Source organism: Gorilla gorilla, chromosome 13, assembly GCF_029281585.2.
Source record: "Gorilla gorilla gorilla isolate KB3781 chromosome 13, NHGRI_mGorGor1-v2.1_pri, whole genome shotgun sequence".
In the NCBI taxonomy this organism is placed as follows: domain Eukaryota; kingdom Metazoa; phylum Chordata; class Mammalia; order Primates; family Hominidae; genus Gorilla; species Gorilla gorilla.
Window position 1 is genome coordinate 33,841,275 of NC_073237.2, and position 17,341 is coordinate 33,858,615.

Genomic DNA, 17,341 nt, shown 5'->3' on the forward strand with positions numbered 1-17,341 from the left:
GAAAATGTCTCCAGGGCATGTCAAAGACCTTTGTGGCAGCCCCTCGCAGCCTACGGACTTGGTGCCCTGCGTCCCAGCTGCTCCAGCCATGGCTGAAAGGGGCCAACACAGAGCTTGGGCTGTGGGTTCAGAGGGTGCAAGCCTCAAGCCTTGGCATCTTCCACATGGTGTTGAGCCTGCTAAGCCTTATCTTTGACATCAACATCTTCCTTTCTGTGAATAGAGTGTGAAGTAGAGAGAAACACAAACCAAATCAAACCACAAAAATAATGTTTCCTATCCCAAGGGTAGATTGTAGCTTTGAGATATTTCCTTAATCTGCATATTTTCTGAGTGGTTCTACTTCAGAAACTTGGAGTGATGTTCTTCTCTGGACAGAGTCAAACTCCATACTCTTACAACCTGCAATGTTCGTTATCCTGGGCCTGTTTTCTTTGCATGATTGCTCCTTTCTCCTGATGTCTTCCAATTATTTTGTAAACTACAAGAATATTGTTTTCTAAACTTCCTCTAATAAACTTGTGTCTTACAAATTTAACCAAATGTGTATGTTAATTAGCTTAATTTAGCCATTCCACAATATGTAACTATGTTATCCACAGGGGAGACATTCCAAGACCCCCAGTGGATGTCTGAAACCACAGATAATACCAAACCCTATGCATTAATTTCTTTTATCTTCTTCATGATTTCATGGATAGATGATTCATTTTTACCACTGGAGCTTAGCAACCTCAGTGGGCAATATTTTCCTTTCGTTATTAAGTTCCAAATGCTCACCATTTCCCCTAAAGGAAGAATGATTCTGCTTCTCTTTGGTATATCTGAATTGTCACCATCATTACTCTTGTGCTTTGGAGCCATTATTAAATAAAATAAAAGTTACTTGAACATAAGCCCTGCTATGTGGTGACAGTTAATTTAAATATCCCAGAAGGATACTAAGTAGCAGGTAATGTATACAGCATGGATACACTGGATAAAGAAATAATTCACCTTTCAGGCAGGAAAGAGTAAAATGGCCCAAGATTTCATGATACTACTCAGAATTTAAAATCTATAAATTATTTATTTCTAGAAATTTCCATTTAATATTTTTGGACAATTGTGGGTAACTGAAGCTGTGGAAATGAAACAGGGTAAGAGGGTGACTACTGTATCTCAGAGCAGCACATTGCATATGAAAAAATATACTATTTTTATTTTTCAATTAAAAATATATATATTTAAAATAAATAAAGGCATAATGCAGAGGTTATTATAGAAATTGATTATAGAGTAAAATTGAGAGCTATGATAAGGCTGAATGAATGTAACCTGAGGACACATGGTTGTGACATAGAAGAATTGCTAATACAGATTTGATATGGCTAACAAGTGCTGCATTCAGTGAAAACTATACTACCACTCTAAGGTCAATATGTTTTTTTTTTTTTTTTTTTTTTTTTGAGATGGAGTTTCTCTCTGTCACCTAGACTGGAGTGCAGTGGCATGATCTTGCACTCCCAGGTTCAAGCAGTTCTCCTGCCTCCACCTCCTGAGAGGCTAAGATTACAGGCGTGCACCACTACACCTGGCTATTTTTTGTATATTTAGTAGTGACAAGGTTTCGCCATGTTGGCCAGGCTGGTCTCGACCTCCCGACCTCAGGTTATCCACCTGCCTCGGTCTCCAAAAGTGCTGGAATTAAAATCATGAGCCACCGCGCCAAGCCAATATGTTCTTAATGCTTTATTTACTCACTAGTGGTCTTATAGTTGATGGTGAAAGAATTCACATTGACTTAAATACCACAGCTTAACAAGCCTGGAAGTCAAATAGGCAAATCCTCACTCATTTTCCTTGTTCCTGTTAATTTCTTGGCAATTCTTGTTCCTTTACACTTCTGTAAAAATTTTAGAAGTGTGTGAACTTCAAAAAGGAACTTAGATTGCAGTTTTATAGAACCTATAAAATAATTGGGGAAGAGTGTCGTTCTGATATCTTCATGAAATTGTCTTCTTGCCCATGAGGATGGGATATCTCTTCATGTATTTGTCAATATCTTCATTAATTTTAGATAAATTTTCAAGCTTTCTGCTCATATAATGGACACATTTTTGTTAGATTTATTTTGAGAAATTTATTTTGTTGCTATTGTAAATATTATTTTTAAATTATATTTTTAGTTGTAGTATGTGGAAATTTGGTTAACTTTTTAATATTGAATTTTATCCAAACATGTTTTGTAAAGATTTATTATTTTCTGGTAACATAAATAGACATTTCTAAACATGTTCTATTTGGATAATTACTTGCAAATGGGGGTGATTTTATAGTCTCCTTTCCTTTTACAATTATTTTTCTTTTATCTTAAAATAAAGGTTAGATTAGCCATGCTAATCTGACAGAAATCTTGGCAGTCAGTACCTTTGTTATTGTCCTTATTTCAAGGCAGTGCTTTTAATGTTTATTAACAATAAAATTTGTTGTTATTTTTCCTTCTTAAATATAATTTATCAGATTGTGGAAGGTTTCTTATACTCTTGGTAGTAATATTTATTATTATAAATGATAGCCGAATTGTATTAAATACGGTTTTTTGTATCTATTAAAAGATAAAAAGATGTTCCTGTATTATTATATTTTTGAAATTTATATTTGCATTTACAGACTTTACAAAATATTAAACTATCATTCTAAAGACATAGTAAACTTGCTCATGACATATTTCTTATTAAAGTGTTAAATTTATTTAGTTTGATTACATCTATATTTATAAGAAATATTTGTCTACTTTCCTAGTCTGATTTTGTATCAAAAAATGTCCATATTCCAATCTCTTTGCATTTATATAAATTCAAAATAATCTATTTTAAGAAAATTTTGCAAAATGCCCCCTATCATATGAATACTTAGCTGGGCAAAGGATTTTTATTTGTTGAAGATTTTTTATGTTTAGTTATTATTAATGGGCATAAAATGGTTCATGCACTCCAGTTCTTCTTGAGACAGTTTTGAGAAGATATGTTCTAGAATTGCCTTCAGAGATTCACACTAAATTAGAATTACTAAATGAACAGTGTACACAGGTACAAATCAAATAGAAATGTCTGAACTCAAAAGGATTTTTAAAAAGAAAAATAATCTAAAATGTTAGAGCAAAGTAATTAGAATAGAATTTAAGAAATGGAATTTGGAAAGATTAATTTTACCATAGTACATATAGTGTTGAGTATGAGGAGAAAATAATTGTGGGGAATAAAATTAAAGGTACTAGAATATTTCTGACGTTATGTCTTAGTCAGTTTGGGCTGCTATAACAAAGTACCATTAACAGGGGCTTTATAAACAACAGAAAATTGTTTATCACAGTTATAAGACTGGAATTCTGAGTCCAGAAGACAGAATGTTCAGACTCTTGTGAGGGCCCGCGTCTGGGTTGCGGACTACTGACTGGACTTTTCCTTTTATCTTCACGTGGCTGAAAGGAAGCTAGCTAGCTCTCTGGCCTTCCCCTAATCTCATTTATGAAGACTACAACCTGGTGACCTAATTATCTCCTGAAGTCTCTATGGATATTAGGGTTTCAACTTATGAATTTAAGGTAGACACAACAGTCACTGTATGCCAAACAGTTTCCCCAAATGTACTTTACCCAAAATATAAACTTTTAGTGTAGACTATATTTTTTTCCAAAAGTAGGACCACAGATATCCTTTATGGTATACAGTCTTCTCATTTTGGCTATTCATCATATTCCTCTGCACTGCACAGTAAACAATGGTATATAATAAAGCACTGGAAAATATCATTGACACACTTATTTCACATTAACAATATTTTTAGAATAAATCGCATATGCATTGTATTCTGCTAGGGATTGGGAGGCTGCACAGTCACGGCTGTAGGTAAAATGCGAGGAAGGGGGCACACAATTGAATCTTGATATATAATGGAGTGCTTTCTGATGATGATAGCCTTTAAGTTAAAACCTAAATGATAAGTTGAAATTGTTCAGTTAATCGGGAAAAAGAGTAAGGTCCCCTATCCTTGCTTTTACTATGTAAATATACAAGTTCATTATCGATTCACCTATTAAATTAATGTTTGATTTATTTATAGTTTAGGGCTGTTATGAATAAAGCTTCTGTAAATATTCTTGTCAATTATTTTTGCAGAGGTATATTTTCATTTGTCTCAGGTAACTGTCAAGATGTGAAATTGATGGGTCTTAGAAAAGGAATATGCTTTATTTTAAGAACACAAAATGCCAGAATGATTCCCACTATTTGTAAAATATGAAATAACTACCAGCAATGTGTGGAGACTCTGTCCCACATCCTTGCCAGAATTTGTTTTTGTTGTTATTTATAAAATTAACTACCATGAAACATGTATAGCAGAACGTCTTGAATTTTTGAATTGTATTTCCAAATTAACAATAATATTGAGTTTGTTTATATTAATAATGATTATTTGATGGCATCATAAACTGCCTGTTAAAATCTTTCCCTATTTTCAAAAGTTTGTTCTTTTCTTATTGATTTTTAGGAGTTATCAAATATTCTAGATTTAAGTACTTTGTTAAATAAAGCAAATATTCCTTCCAAACTGTGACGTACTAGCTTATTGTTTTTAAGTAGGTGAATTTGAATTTGTCACAATTTTATGTTTATCTTTAGTGCTGCCTGGGACCCATCTAATAAATCTTTGTGTACCCAAGGTTTTAAAGATATACTACATTTCCAGAATGCTTAGATAGCCTAAGTGGATAAATATAAAATACTTGTTATTGTTCCTTAATGTTTTAATGGATTGATTAGGATAAAAGCCATACAAATGTATTGTGAGCTTTCTAAGGAATATAAAAGTTAATCATATGATAATCTTACTTTGGGTATAAAAGAATAAAAAAACGGGCAGTGTACTCTTTCATATTTAGTAGAATGTATGACAAGGGGCATTTGAAGGACACATTGCAAAAGTTAAATATGCAGATTTGTGAACCAGTGAAAAATAAACCAAGGAGTATAGCTGATAAGATAGTAAACTAGGTAAAACGCATATGAAGCCATAAAGAAAAAAATGTAAGAACAAGACACAGATGAGACAAATTGAAAATGCTTAACAAGGTGGTTGATATGAATCTAGCTATATTAAATATAAATAAATTAAACATTAAATATAAATAAATTATATAGTACAATAAAGAAAGGAAATAGGCTGATTAAAATGGAAAGACTCTTCACCACATCTGTGCCAACATCTACTGGTTTTTGACTTTTAAATTATGGCCATTCTTGCAGGAATAAGGTGGTATTTCATTGTGGTTTTAATTAGGATTTCCCTGATAATTAGTGATGTTGAGCAGTGTTTCATATGTTTGTTGGCTGTTTGTATATCTTTTTTTGAGAATTGTCTATTGATGTCCTTTGCTCACTTTTTAAAAAAATTACTTTAATTTAATTTTAAGTTCCAAAATACATGTGCGGGACGTGCATGTTTGTTGCATAGAGAAATATGTGCTGCTAGTGGAAACATAAACTAGTACAACTACCATGGGAAAATGGTATTAACATTCCTTAAAGAACTAGAAGTAGAACTACCATTCTATCCAGCAGTCCCACTACTGGGTGTCTACCCAGAGCAAAATATGTCATTATATGAAAAAGACACACATGTACATGCGTGTTCATAGCAGCCCAATTCACAATTGCAAAGACATGGAACCAACCTAAGTGCCTGCCAACCAATGGGTGAATAAAGAAAATGTGGTATATATACACCATGGAATACTATTCAGCCGTAAAAAGGAATGACATAATGCCTTTTGCAGAAACTTGGATGGAGCTGGAGGCCATTATTCTAGGTGAAGTAACTCAGGAAAGGAAAATCAAATATCATGCTCTCACTTTTATGTGGGAGCTAAGCTACGAAGACACAATGGCATAGAATGACATAATGGACTTTGGGGACTTGGGGGAAGGGGGCAGGGGTGTGAGGGATAAAAGAGTACACATTGGGTACAGTGTACACTACTTGGGTGACAGGAACACCAAAACCTCATAAATCACCACTAAAACCCTTATCCATGTAACCAAAAGCCCCCTGTACTCTCAAAGCTATTGAAATAAAAATAGAAATTATTTTTTAATGGAAAGACTCAAATACATATTGTCTATAAGAAACCCACATGAAAAACAAATGCAGTCTTTGTGCCAGAAAAAAGCTAATTCATGGAAAGAATTCTATGATCTTTCTGGTGACCAGCCTCCATCCAGTAGCCCACCAAGGATGGTCTCATTATTAACAGTAGATGATCATTTTACCCAGGAAATTCCAAGGTATTAAGACCTCTCTGTCAGGAACTGGGGTCCAAGACCAAATATTAGGAGAAAATTTGCACCTAGCATCCCCATTGCTCAGAAAATAGTGTAAGAATTAGGTGTTCTCTGTAAGGAAACAGGAATAGAGACCAATAATATATTTTTATTATGTCACAGAATGTGACAGTTTTTCGTCAAGAAGAGAATGTGCAGAATATAAGGCTCATGGTGACTACTTTTTTTATATAGAAGCCCTCTCCCATCACTCAAGACTTGACAGCATGGCAGGCACACATGGAGCTGGTTCTAATATGCTGCTTGGATAGATATTTGAAGCTTGAGCATAATAGCCTACAGTAAAGTAGTTGGAAATGTTAAGACAGCTTTAACAGAGTACGGAAGGGAAGATTCAGAAAGCTCAAGAAAACGGATATACATGTTAGAATGGGTTTATCATGTGAGATCAAAGAAGAAATCACCTGGCTCAGTTTCCCAGGAGAGCACAGAAAATATTCCCTTTACTAAAGAAAGGAGGAATGCAAAAGTAGACTGACACTGGTATCTCCAAGGGTTTCATGGGCCAAGGCAAAGTCAATAAAGCAGTTTCAAACTTATCTGTTATTCGAGAATCAGAAATTATGCCGATAGAACTAATTGAAGTGAAGCAGGCAGTAATATTAGACAAATAACCAGCCAGAAGGCAGGGAATATGACGAAGTCAGCCATCCAAAATTAAATAGAATATAAGTGCTACCTAAATGAGTTAGAATAGAAGACACGGGAGAGAGCTTAAGGAAAGGCACAGCCTGTCCGTGATAACCAACTATCTTGTTCCAGAAAGAATGACTATTTTTTTTTTTGACATTTTCACCTTAGGACATGTGAATCAAAGACTAGAGTAGATTAAAAAGATATCACACATATTGTTTTCACAATAGTCTGAACGTTCAGGAAAATTAGATAGAAAAGAGAAGCTGGAGGTAAGAAAGTAAACTGCCTACAGCAATGACCTAGGTGTGAGGTCTCCTCAAATGCCCTTCTAAGATAAGACAGAAAGGTTGAGAGTAAAAGACATTTAAGTGTATTAATATCACTTAGGTACTAATTTTGTACTCAGAGTGAGTGGGGGAAAGTAAAAGACAAAGAGGGCTCATTGTTTCTTTGTTTGTTTTTTGAGACAGAGTCTCACTGTTGCCCAGGCTGGACTGCAGTGGCACAATCTCAGCTCACTAGAACCTCCGCCTCCTGGGTTCAAGCAACCCTCATGCCTCAGCCTTCCCAGTAGCTGGGATTACAGGCGTGTGCCACCATGCTCAGCTAATTTTTGTATTTTTAGTAGAGACGGGGTTTCACCATGTTGGCCACACTGGTCTCGAACTCCTGACCTCAGGTGATCCGCCCGTCTCAGCCTCCCAGAGTGCTGGGATTACAGGCGTGAGCCATCGCACCCAGCCAGGGTCTTATTGTTTCAGTGAAAAAGCTGCAGCTAAAATAAAATAAGTGAATTGATTAAGGTCATGTGGAAAGTTTAGGGAAATGCTAGAATCACAATCATTCTCCAATTTATCTTGAATTATGAGTTTATATAGTTACCTCAATCCAGACATACTTTTGTGTTTCCCTTTGTTATATTGTCAGCATGCCTAGGTAGCAGGACACACATTATTCATCTTTGAAATTTTCTCCTTGGGTATAAGCGTGGTGTTCAGATTCTTAGAGGAGGGAGAATGGCTCTAAGATTTCTTGAATATACGTTATTTCTTGCTAGGAATGTAGAAAACACTTGGAACATTTTACCTTATTTAAATTGCCTAGAAATGTTAAAAGATAATAGTATTATTTCAATATCTACAAATGTAAAAATTTGGAAATAAAGGAAGCATAGTGGTTTGCAAGGGCTGTAAAGACTGGGTGGCTTAAACAACAGAAATTTATTTTCTCGCAATTCTGAAGGCTGGAAGTCTGAGATCAAGGTGTTAGCAATGTTTGTTTCTTCTGAAACTTCTCTCTTTGGCTTGTAAGTGGCCATCTTCTCCCCTGTCTTCTTCACATGGCCTTCCCCCAAGCATATCTATATCCTAATCTGTTTTTCTTTTAGGGATTCCAATAATATTGGCTTAGGAACCATTCTGACTTCATTTTATCTATTTAAGGATTTTCTCCAAATACAGTCATAATGTGATCTTAAGGGTTAGGAATTCAACATATGAATTGGAAGGAGGGTATATTTCAAGTCATAGGGGAGGTCAAATATATTCAAGAAACTTGAAAAGACAGAAAATGATAGATATAGGATGAGTCATAGTTCCTTGAAATACTGCCTTTTAGTTGTAATTAACATATAGTCTGGAAGTTGCTGGATGAAAAGAAGGGTCAGATATCAATTATTTTCTAATACATACACACTGGAGATATTTATATCAATTAATTAATAACAAATTTTACTTTAGCATGTACAATGTATAATTTTCAACAAAAATGGCTAAAACAAATGTCTTGCATTTTTGTTTTTATGTATCTATCTAAATCAAACAATTCTTCACGTAACTTGTTCTTCCAGTACCCTAGACCTATAAAATTTCAGCTCTGATATAGTAATTCAGATAACTACGCAGATCCAATCAGTTTGCCATTCAGCTAATGGAATATTTATTTTTACTATAACATGCCCATCCAATTTTAACTAAATTTTAAAACTGTATATTTGGATTACAAATTGTAGAAGAATTACAACCACCATATGCATTTTTTTTTGCAAATCTGTTGCCATTTTGCGTGTATTTTAACACAAATGTCTAATTTACCCTCCTTTAGTAACCACTAAGTAATACAGGAAATTGTATATGGATAGTTTCAAGAATTGTGGAGGGTATAAATTTTTACCTTATTTTCAAGCTTATATGTTAGTTTGACAGTTTCATGACTGCTGACAAGAAACATGAGACACCTGGGTCAGAGAAAAAGGTTGTATTATTCATTGCACAGCAAGCTGCAGAAGCTTCATGTTCACTGTTCATCATTTCTCTTAAATTCCATAGAGAAGACTCAAAGGGAACTACATGGGTATTATGCACACAATGTATTTGTATCATACCTGAAGTAATGAAAACTTAGAACCCTTAAAAATAGGCTGCAGGATGTGCAAAAATGAAAGAAACCATAGAAAATTGCCTCCAAATATAAAGAAGCTTAAATTAATAAGAAAATGTACCTTATATCTGCTCATCAAAAGTAATACATCTAGTATAATATTATTTACCTATTCTTAGTATACATTTTGATTAAATTGCTCATCTTTCAATAAATGTTTATTTTCAAACTAGTTCTGAATGATTTAAAAACAAAGCTAAACACTACTGGTGCCCACACATGCTACCCATTGGCCCTGACATGCCACTTATGGGCCCAAGGATCAGCCCACCCAGAACTTACTGCCACCACCATTGATTCTCATGCGAGCTGCCCAGGGACCCAAAGACTGGTCTTCCCAGGGCCTGCTGCCACCACAGCTGTTGCCCCAGCCTGCCACCCATGGGCCTGAGGACTGACTTACCCAGTGCCCCAATTCCCAGAAAATACTCACCACAGCCTCCACAAACAACTACAGCTTAAGCCACTGAAGAACTTACAGATATGATTGATATTGATTATAGCTAAAAAAAAATAATAATGTAAAGACTACACTATGGTACCCACCCAGAACCTTAGCCAAAGTACCCTGTTAAATTGACACTTTAGATTTATCTATAGGAAAAAAGTCTTTCCCTATTAAAGCTACTACGTAATATTGGAAGATATGACTGTTATATCAGTTGTGCAGACATCAATGTAAGAAAAAAAGAAATATTAAAAAGCAAGGAAACTGAACACTTCAAAAAGAATATAATTCTCTAGTAACAGACCCCCTCCCCAAAAAAAGAAAACCTATGAAATACCAAAAATGGACCTCAAAATAATGCTTTTAAGAATACTCAGAGATACAAGAGGATACAGATACACAATTCAAAGAAATCAGAAAAACAATGTATGATGTAAATGAGAAATTCAACAAAGAGATAGACATTATCTTAAAAAGAACTCAGTAGAAATCCTGGAACTGAGTAATTCAATAGATACAATTTTAAAAATACAACACAGAGCTTCAATAATAGATTAAATCAGGCAGAATAAATAATTTCTAAAATTGAAGGCAGGTCTTTTGGAAAAAAAACAGACAAAGAAATAACAAAAAGAATGAAGAAAGCCTATGTGAAATATGAGATATCATCAAAGGAACAAATATTGGAATTTTGGAATATACAGAAGTAGACAAAATGAGAAAAGGCATAGCAAACCTATTTAATAAAATAATAGCTGAAATTTTCACAAGTATTTGAAGAGATATAGACTTCAAAATATAGGGAACTCAAATAAAACAAATACATTGAACTCAAAAAGACCTCTTTTAGGCACCCTATGGTTAAACTGTCAAAAGCCAAAAACAAATACAAAATTGTAAGAATAGCAAAAGAACAAGCACCAAGTCATATAAAAGCGATTCCCCAAAAGACTAACAGAAGATATTTTGCAAACCTCTTATGGGCTAAAAGACAATGGGATAATATATTCAAAGTGCTGTGGGAAAAAAAAAAATCTGCTAGCCAAGAATATTATATCCAGCAGAGCTATCATTCAGAAATGGAAAGCAAATCACATATTTTACACACATGCAAACCCCGAGGCCATTCATCACCACTAGAGAAGCCCTACAAGGAAGGCTAAAGGACATTCTACATCTGTAAGTGAAAGGACAATATCTACCATCATGAAAACATACCAAAGTAGCAAAATATTGGGTAAACCATGTACACAATGAGAAACATAAAGAAATATTATTAATAGAGAAAACCACCATATTGCAAAATTAAACAATAAAAGAGGAAGTAAGAAACATGGATACACAAAACAATCACCTATCAATGACAACTTTGAATGTACATTGTTTAAATTCTCTTGTTAAAAAGATATACACTTACTGGAAAAAAAAAGCAAAATCCAACTATATATTGCCTGTAAGGAGCACATTTCAACTGTAAGGACATACTTGGACTGATAGGGAAGGGATGGGAAAAAAGACTTTAAGTGAAAAACATAAAAAGAGATAAAGAAGGTCATTATATAAAGATAAGGGAATCAAATTATCAGGAGGTTATAGGAATTGTAAATATACATGCATCCAAGAGCAGAGTACTCTGGTATACATAGAAATGTTATTAGAGCTAAAAAAAAGGAATAGAGTGCAGAAAAAGCATAGTTTTGGGCTTTAACACCCCAGTTTTATCATAGAACAGGGCATCCAGACAGAAAATTAATAAAGAAATATCAGACTTATACTGCACTGTAGACCAAATGGACATAACAGACATTTAAACAAGATTTATTCAAAAGTTTCAAGAATGTATGTTCTTCTTATCAGCACATGAAACATTCTTCATCATAGACTATAGATCAGGCCACAAAAAACAGAGCTCACCAAATATAAAAGAATAAAAATTATATCAAACATATTGTCAGACCATAATAACATAAAACTAAAAATTAATAACATGAACTCTGAAAATTGTATAAATACATGGCCATTAAATAACATGCTCTTTAATAACCATTGGATCTATGAAGTAATTAAGAAGTAAATATAAAAGCATTTTTTAAACAAATGAATATGGAAACGCAATATACCTTCATCTATGAGATATATCAAAAGCAGTATTAAAGGAAAGTTAGTAAAATCCAATGTCAAAAAGTCCAAAGATTCCAACAATCTAATGATGTGCCTAAAGAAATTAGAAAAACAAAAACAAACTACACCCAAAATTAGTAGAAAAAAAGAATAGAGCAGAACTAGATGAAATAGAGACTTAAAAAATAAAAGATCAACAAAATAAAAAGTTGTTTTTTTGCAAAGATAAACAAAATCAACAAACCTTTACCTAAACTAAGAAAAAAGAGAAAATACCCAAAGAAATAAAATTAACAATAAAAAAGGAGACAGTACAACTGACACCACAGAAATACAAGAATCTGCTATGAACAACTATGCCTGCTATGAACATCTACATGCCAACAAATTAGAAAATCTAGAGGAAATGGATACATACCTGGACACATATAACCTACCAAGATTGAACCTGGAAAAATTAGAAACCCAGAACAGATCAATCACAGGGAGATTCAATCAGTAATAATGTCTGTCAACAAAGAAAAGCCCAGAACTGGATGGCCTTCTACTGAATTCTAGAAAGTTTGCAAAGAAGGACTAACACAAATTCTTCTCAAACTATTCCAAAAATTTTAAAAATAGGAAATACTTTTTAACTCATTCTGCAAGCCAGCATTATTCTGATATCAAAGCCTGTCAAGGACATAATGAAAGAACATGACAGACCAATATCTTCAATAAATATAGATGCAAAAGTGGTAAAAAAAATACAAGCAAACCAAATATAACAACACATTGAAAAGTTAATGCACCATAATCAAGTAGCATTTGTTCCAGGAATGAAAGAAAGCCTCAAATGAATAAATGCAATTCATCACATCCATAGAATGTAAGAAAAAAAAATGTGATCATCACAATAGATGCAGAAAAAAATTATAAAATTCAACATTTATTTCTGATAACTCCTAACAAATCAGGTACATAAACAACATCCCTCAACTTAATGAAGTTCATATCTGATTAAACCACAGCCAATATTATGCTGACTGAAAAAAAGCCAGATTTTCCTCTAAGAGGTCAGACAAGAAAAAAAAAATACACATTTCCACCTATTTTATTCAGCCTAGTACTGAAAGTCCTAGCCAAAGCAATTAGGCAAGAGGAAAAAAGGGAGGTGGGGTGGGGGGCTCCATATCAAAATAAAAGGAAGTTAACTTGCCCTCTTTCAAGATGACATGATCTTACATATATTTAAAAACCTAATACTCTACCACAAAGTTTCATAACTGATACATGAATTCAGTAACTTATAAAGTATAAAATCAACATCAATAACAAACTAACTGAAAAAGAAATGAGGAAAACAAAGCCATTTATGATACTAAAAAACTGAATTAAATATACTTTTTAAAATTTATTATTATTATACTTTAAGTTTTAGGGTACATGTGCACAATGTGCAGGTTAGTTACATATGTATACATGTGCCATGTTCGTGCGCTGCACCCACTAACTCGTCATCTAGCATTAGGTATATCTCCCAATGCTATCCCTCCCGCCTCCCTCCACCCCACAACAGTCCCCAGAGTGTGATGTTCTCCTTCCTGTGTCTATGTGTTCTCATTGTTCAGTTCCCACCTATGAGTGAGAATATGTGGTGTTTGGTTTTTTGTTCTTGCGATAGTTTACTGAGAATGATGATTTCCAATTTCATCCATGTCCATACAAAGGACATGAACTCATCATTTTTTATGGTGCATAGTATTCCATGGTGTATATGTGCCACATTTTCTTAATCCAGTCTATCATTGTTGGACATTTGGGTTGGTTCCAAGTCTTTGCTATTGTGAATAGTGCCGCAATAAACATACATATGCATGTGCCTTTATAGCAGCATGATTTATAGTCCTTTGGGTATATACCAAGTAATGGGATGGCTGGGTCAAATGGTATTTCTAGTTCTAGATCCCTGAGGAATTGCTACACCGACATCCACAATGGTTGAACTAGTTTACAGTCCCACCAACAGTGTAAAAGTGTTCCTATTTCTCCACATCCTCTCCAGCACCTGTTGTTTCCTGACTTTTTAATGATTGCCATTCTAACTGGCGTGAGATGGTATCTCATTGTGGTTTTGATTTGCATTTCTCTGATGGCCAGTGATGGTGAGCATTTTTTCATGTGTTTTTTGGCTGCATAAATATCTTCTTTTGAGAAGTGTCTGTTCATGTCCTTCACCCACTTTTTGATGGGGTTGTTTGTTTTTTTCTTGTAAATTTGTTTGAGTTCATTGTAGATTCTGGATATTAGCCCTTTGTCAGATGAGTAGGTTGCAAAAATTTTCTCCCATTTTGTAGGTTGCCTGTTCACTCTGATGGTAGTTTGTTTTGCTGTGCAGAAGCTCTTTAGTTTAATTAGATCCCATTTGTCAATTTTGTCTTTTGTTGCCATTGCTTTTGGTGTTTTAGACATGAAGTCCTTGCCCACGCCTATGTCCTGAATGGTAATGCCTAGGTTTTCTTCTAGGGTTTTTATGGTTTTAGGTCTAACGTTTAAGTCTTTAATGCACCTTGAATTAATTTTTGTATAAGGTGTAAGGAAGGGATCCAATTTCAGCTTTCTACATATGGCTAGCCAGTTTTCCCAGCACCATTTATTAAATAGGGAATCCTTTCCCCATTGCTTGTTTTTCTCAGGTTTGTCAAAGATCAGATAGCTGTAGATATGTGGCGTTATTTCTGAGGGCTCTGTTCTGTTCCATTGATCTATATCTCTGTTTTGGTACCAGTACCATGCTGTTTTGGTTACTGTAGCCTTGTAGTATAGTTTGAAGTCAGGTAGCGTGATGCCTCCAGCTTTGTTCTTTTGGCTTAGGATTGACTTGGCGATGCGGGCTCTTTTTTGGTTCCCTATGAACTTTAAAGTAGTTTTTTCCAATTCTGTGAAGAAAGTCATTGGTAGCTTGATGGGGATGGCAGTGAATCTGTAAATTACCTTGGGCAGTATGGCCATTTTCACGATATTGATTCTTCCTACCCATGAGCATGGAATGTTCTTCCATTTCTTTGTATCCTCTTTTATTTCATTGAGCAGTGGTTTGTAGTTCTCCTTGAAGAGGTCCTTCACATCCTTTGTAAGTTGGATTCCTAGGTATTTTATTCTCTTTGAAGCAATTGTGAATGGGAGTTCACTCATGATTTGGCTCTCTGTTTGTCTGTTATTGGTGTATAAGAATGCTTGTGATTTTTGTACATTGATTTTGTATCCTGAGACTTTGCTGAAGTTGCTTATCAGCTTAAGGAGATTTCGGGCTGAGACAATGGGGTTTTCTAGATATACAATCATGTCGTCTGCAAACAGGGACAATTTGACTTCCTCTTTTCCTAATTGAATACCCTTTATTTCCTTCTCCTGCCTGATTGCCCTGGCCAGAACTTCCAACACTATGTTGAATAGGAGTGGTGAGAGAGGGCATCCCTGTCTTGTGCCAGTTTTCAAAGGGAATGCTTCCAGTTTTTGCCCATTCAGTATGATATTGGCTGTGGGTTTGTCATAGATAGCTCTTATTATTTTGAGATACGTCCCATCAATACCTAATTTATTGAGAGTTTTTAGCATGAAGGGTTGTTGAATTTTGTCAAAGGCCTTTTCTGCATCTATTGAGATAATCATGTGGTTTTTGTCTTTGGTTCTGTTTATATGCTGGATTACATTTATTGATTTGCGTATGTTGAACCAGCCTTGCATCCCAGGGATGAAGCCCACTTGATCATGATGGATAAGCTTTTTGATATGCTGCTGGATTCGGTTTGCCAGTATTTTATTAAGGATTTTTGCATCAATGTTCATCAAGGATATTGGCCTAAAATTCTCTTTTTTGGTTTTGTCTCTGCCTGACTTTCATATCAGGATGATGCTGGCCTCATTAAATGAGTTAGGGAGGATTCCTTCTTTTTCTATTGACTGGAATAGTTTCAGAAGGAATGGTACCAGTTCCTCCTTTTACGTCTGGTAGAATTCAGCTGTGAATCCATCTGGTCCTGGACTCGTTTTGGTTGGTAAGCTATTGATTATTGCCACAATTTCAGCTCCTGTTATTGGTCTATTCAGAGATTCAACTTCTTCCTGGTTTAGTCTTGGGAGAGTGTGGCGAGGAATTTATCCATTTCTTCTAGATTTTCTAGTTTATTTGCATAGAGGTGTTTGTAGTATTCTCTGATGGTAGTTTGTATTTCTGTGAGATCGGTGGTGATATCCCCTTTATCATTTTTTATTGCATCTATTTGATTCTTCTCTTTTTTTCTTTATTAGTCTTGCTAGCAGTCTATCAATTTTGTTGATCCTTTCAAAAAACCAGCTCCTGGATTCATTAATTTTTTGAAGGGTTTTTTGTGTCTCTATTTCCTTCAGTTCTGCTCTGATTTTAGTTATTTCTTGCCTTCTGCTAGCTTTTGAATGTGTTTGCTCTTGCTTTTCTAGTTCTTTTAATTGTGATGTTAGGGTGTCAATTTTGGATCTTTCCTGCTTTCTCTTGTGGGCTTTTAGTGCTATAAATTTCCCTCTACACACTGCTTCGAATGCATCCCAGAGATTCTGGTATGTTGTGTCTTTGTTCTCGTTGGTTACAAAGACCGTCTTTACTTTTGCCTTCATTTCGTCATGTACCCAGTAGTTATTCAGGAGCAGGTTGTTCACTTTGCATGTAGTTGAGCAGTGTTGAGTGAGATTCTTAATCCTGAGTTCTAGTTTGATTGCACTGTGGTCTGAGAGATAGTTTGTTATAATTTCTGTTCTTTTACATTTGCTGAGGAGAGCTTTACTTCCAAGTATGTGGTCAATTTTGGAGTAGGTGTGGTGTGGTGCTGAAAATGTATATTCTGTTGATTTGGGGTGGAGAGTTCTGTAGATGTCTATTAGGTCCGCTTGGTGCAGAGCTGAGTTCAATTCCTGGGTATCCTTGTTGACTTTCTGTCTCGTTGATCTGTCTAATGTTGACAGTGGGGTGTTAAAGTCTCCCATTATTAATGTGTGGGAGTCTAAGTCTCTTTGTAGGTCACTCAGGACTTGCTTTATGAATCTGGGTGCTCCTGTATTGGGTGCATATATATTTAGGATAGTTAGCCCTTCTTGTTGAATTGATCCCTTTACCACTATGTAATGGCCTTCTTTGTGTCTTTTGATATTTGTGGGTTGAAAGTCTGTTTTATCAGAGACTCTGATTGCAAGCCCTGCCTTTTTTTGTTTTCCATTTGCTTGGTGGATCTTCCTCCATCCTTTTATTTTGAGCCTATGTGTGTCTCTGCACATGAGATGGGTTTCCTGAATACAGCACACT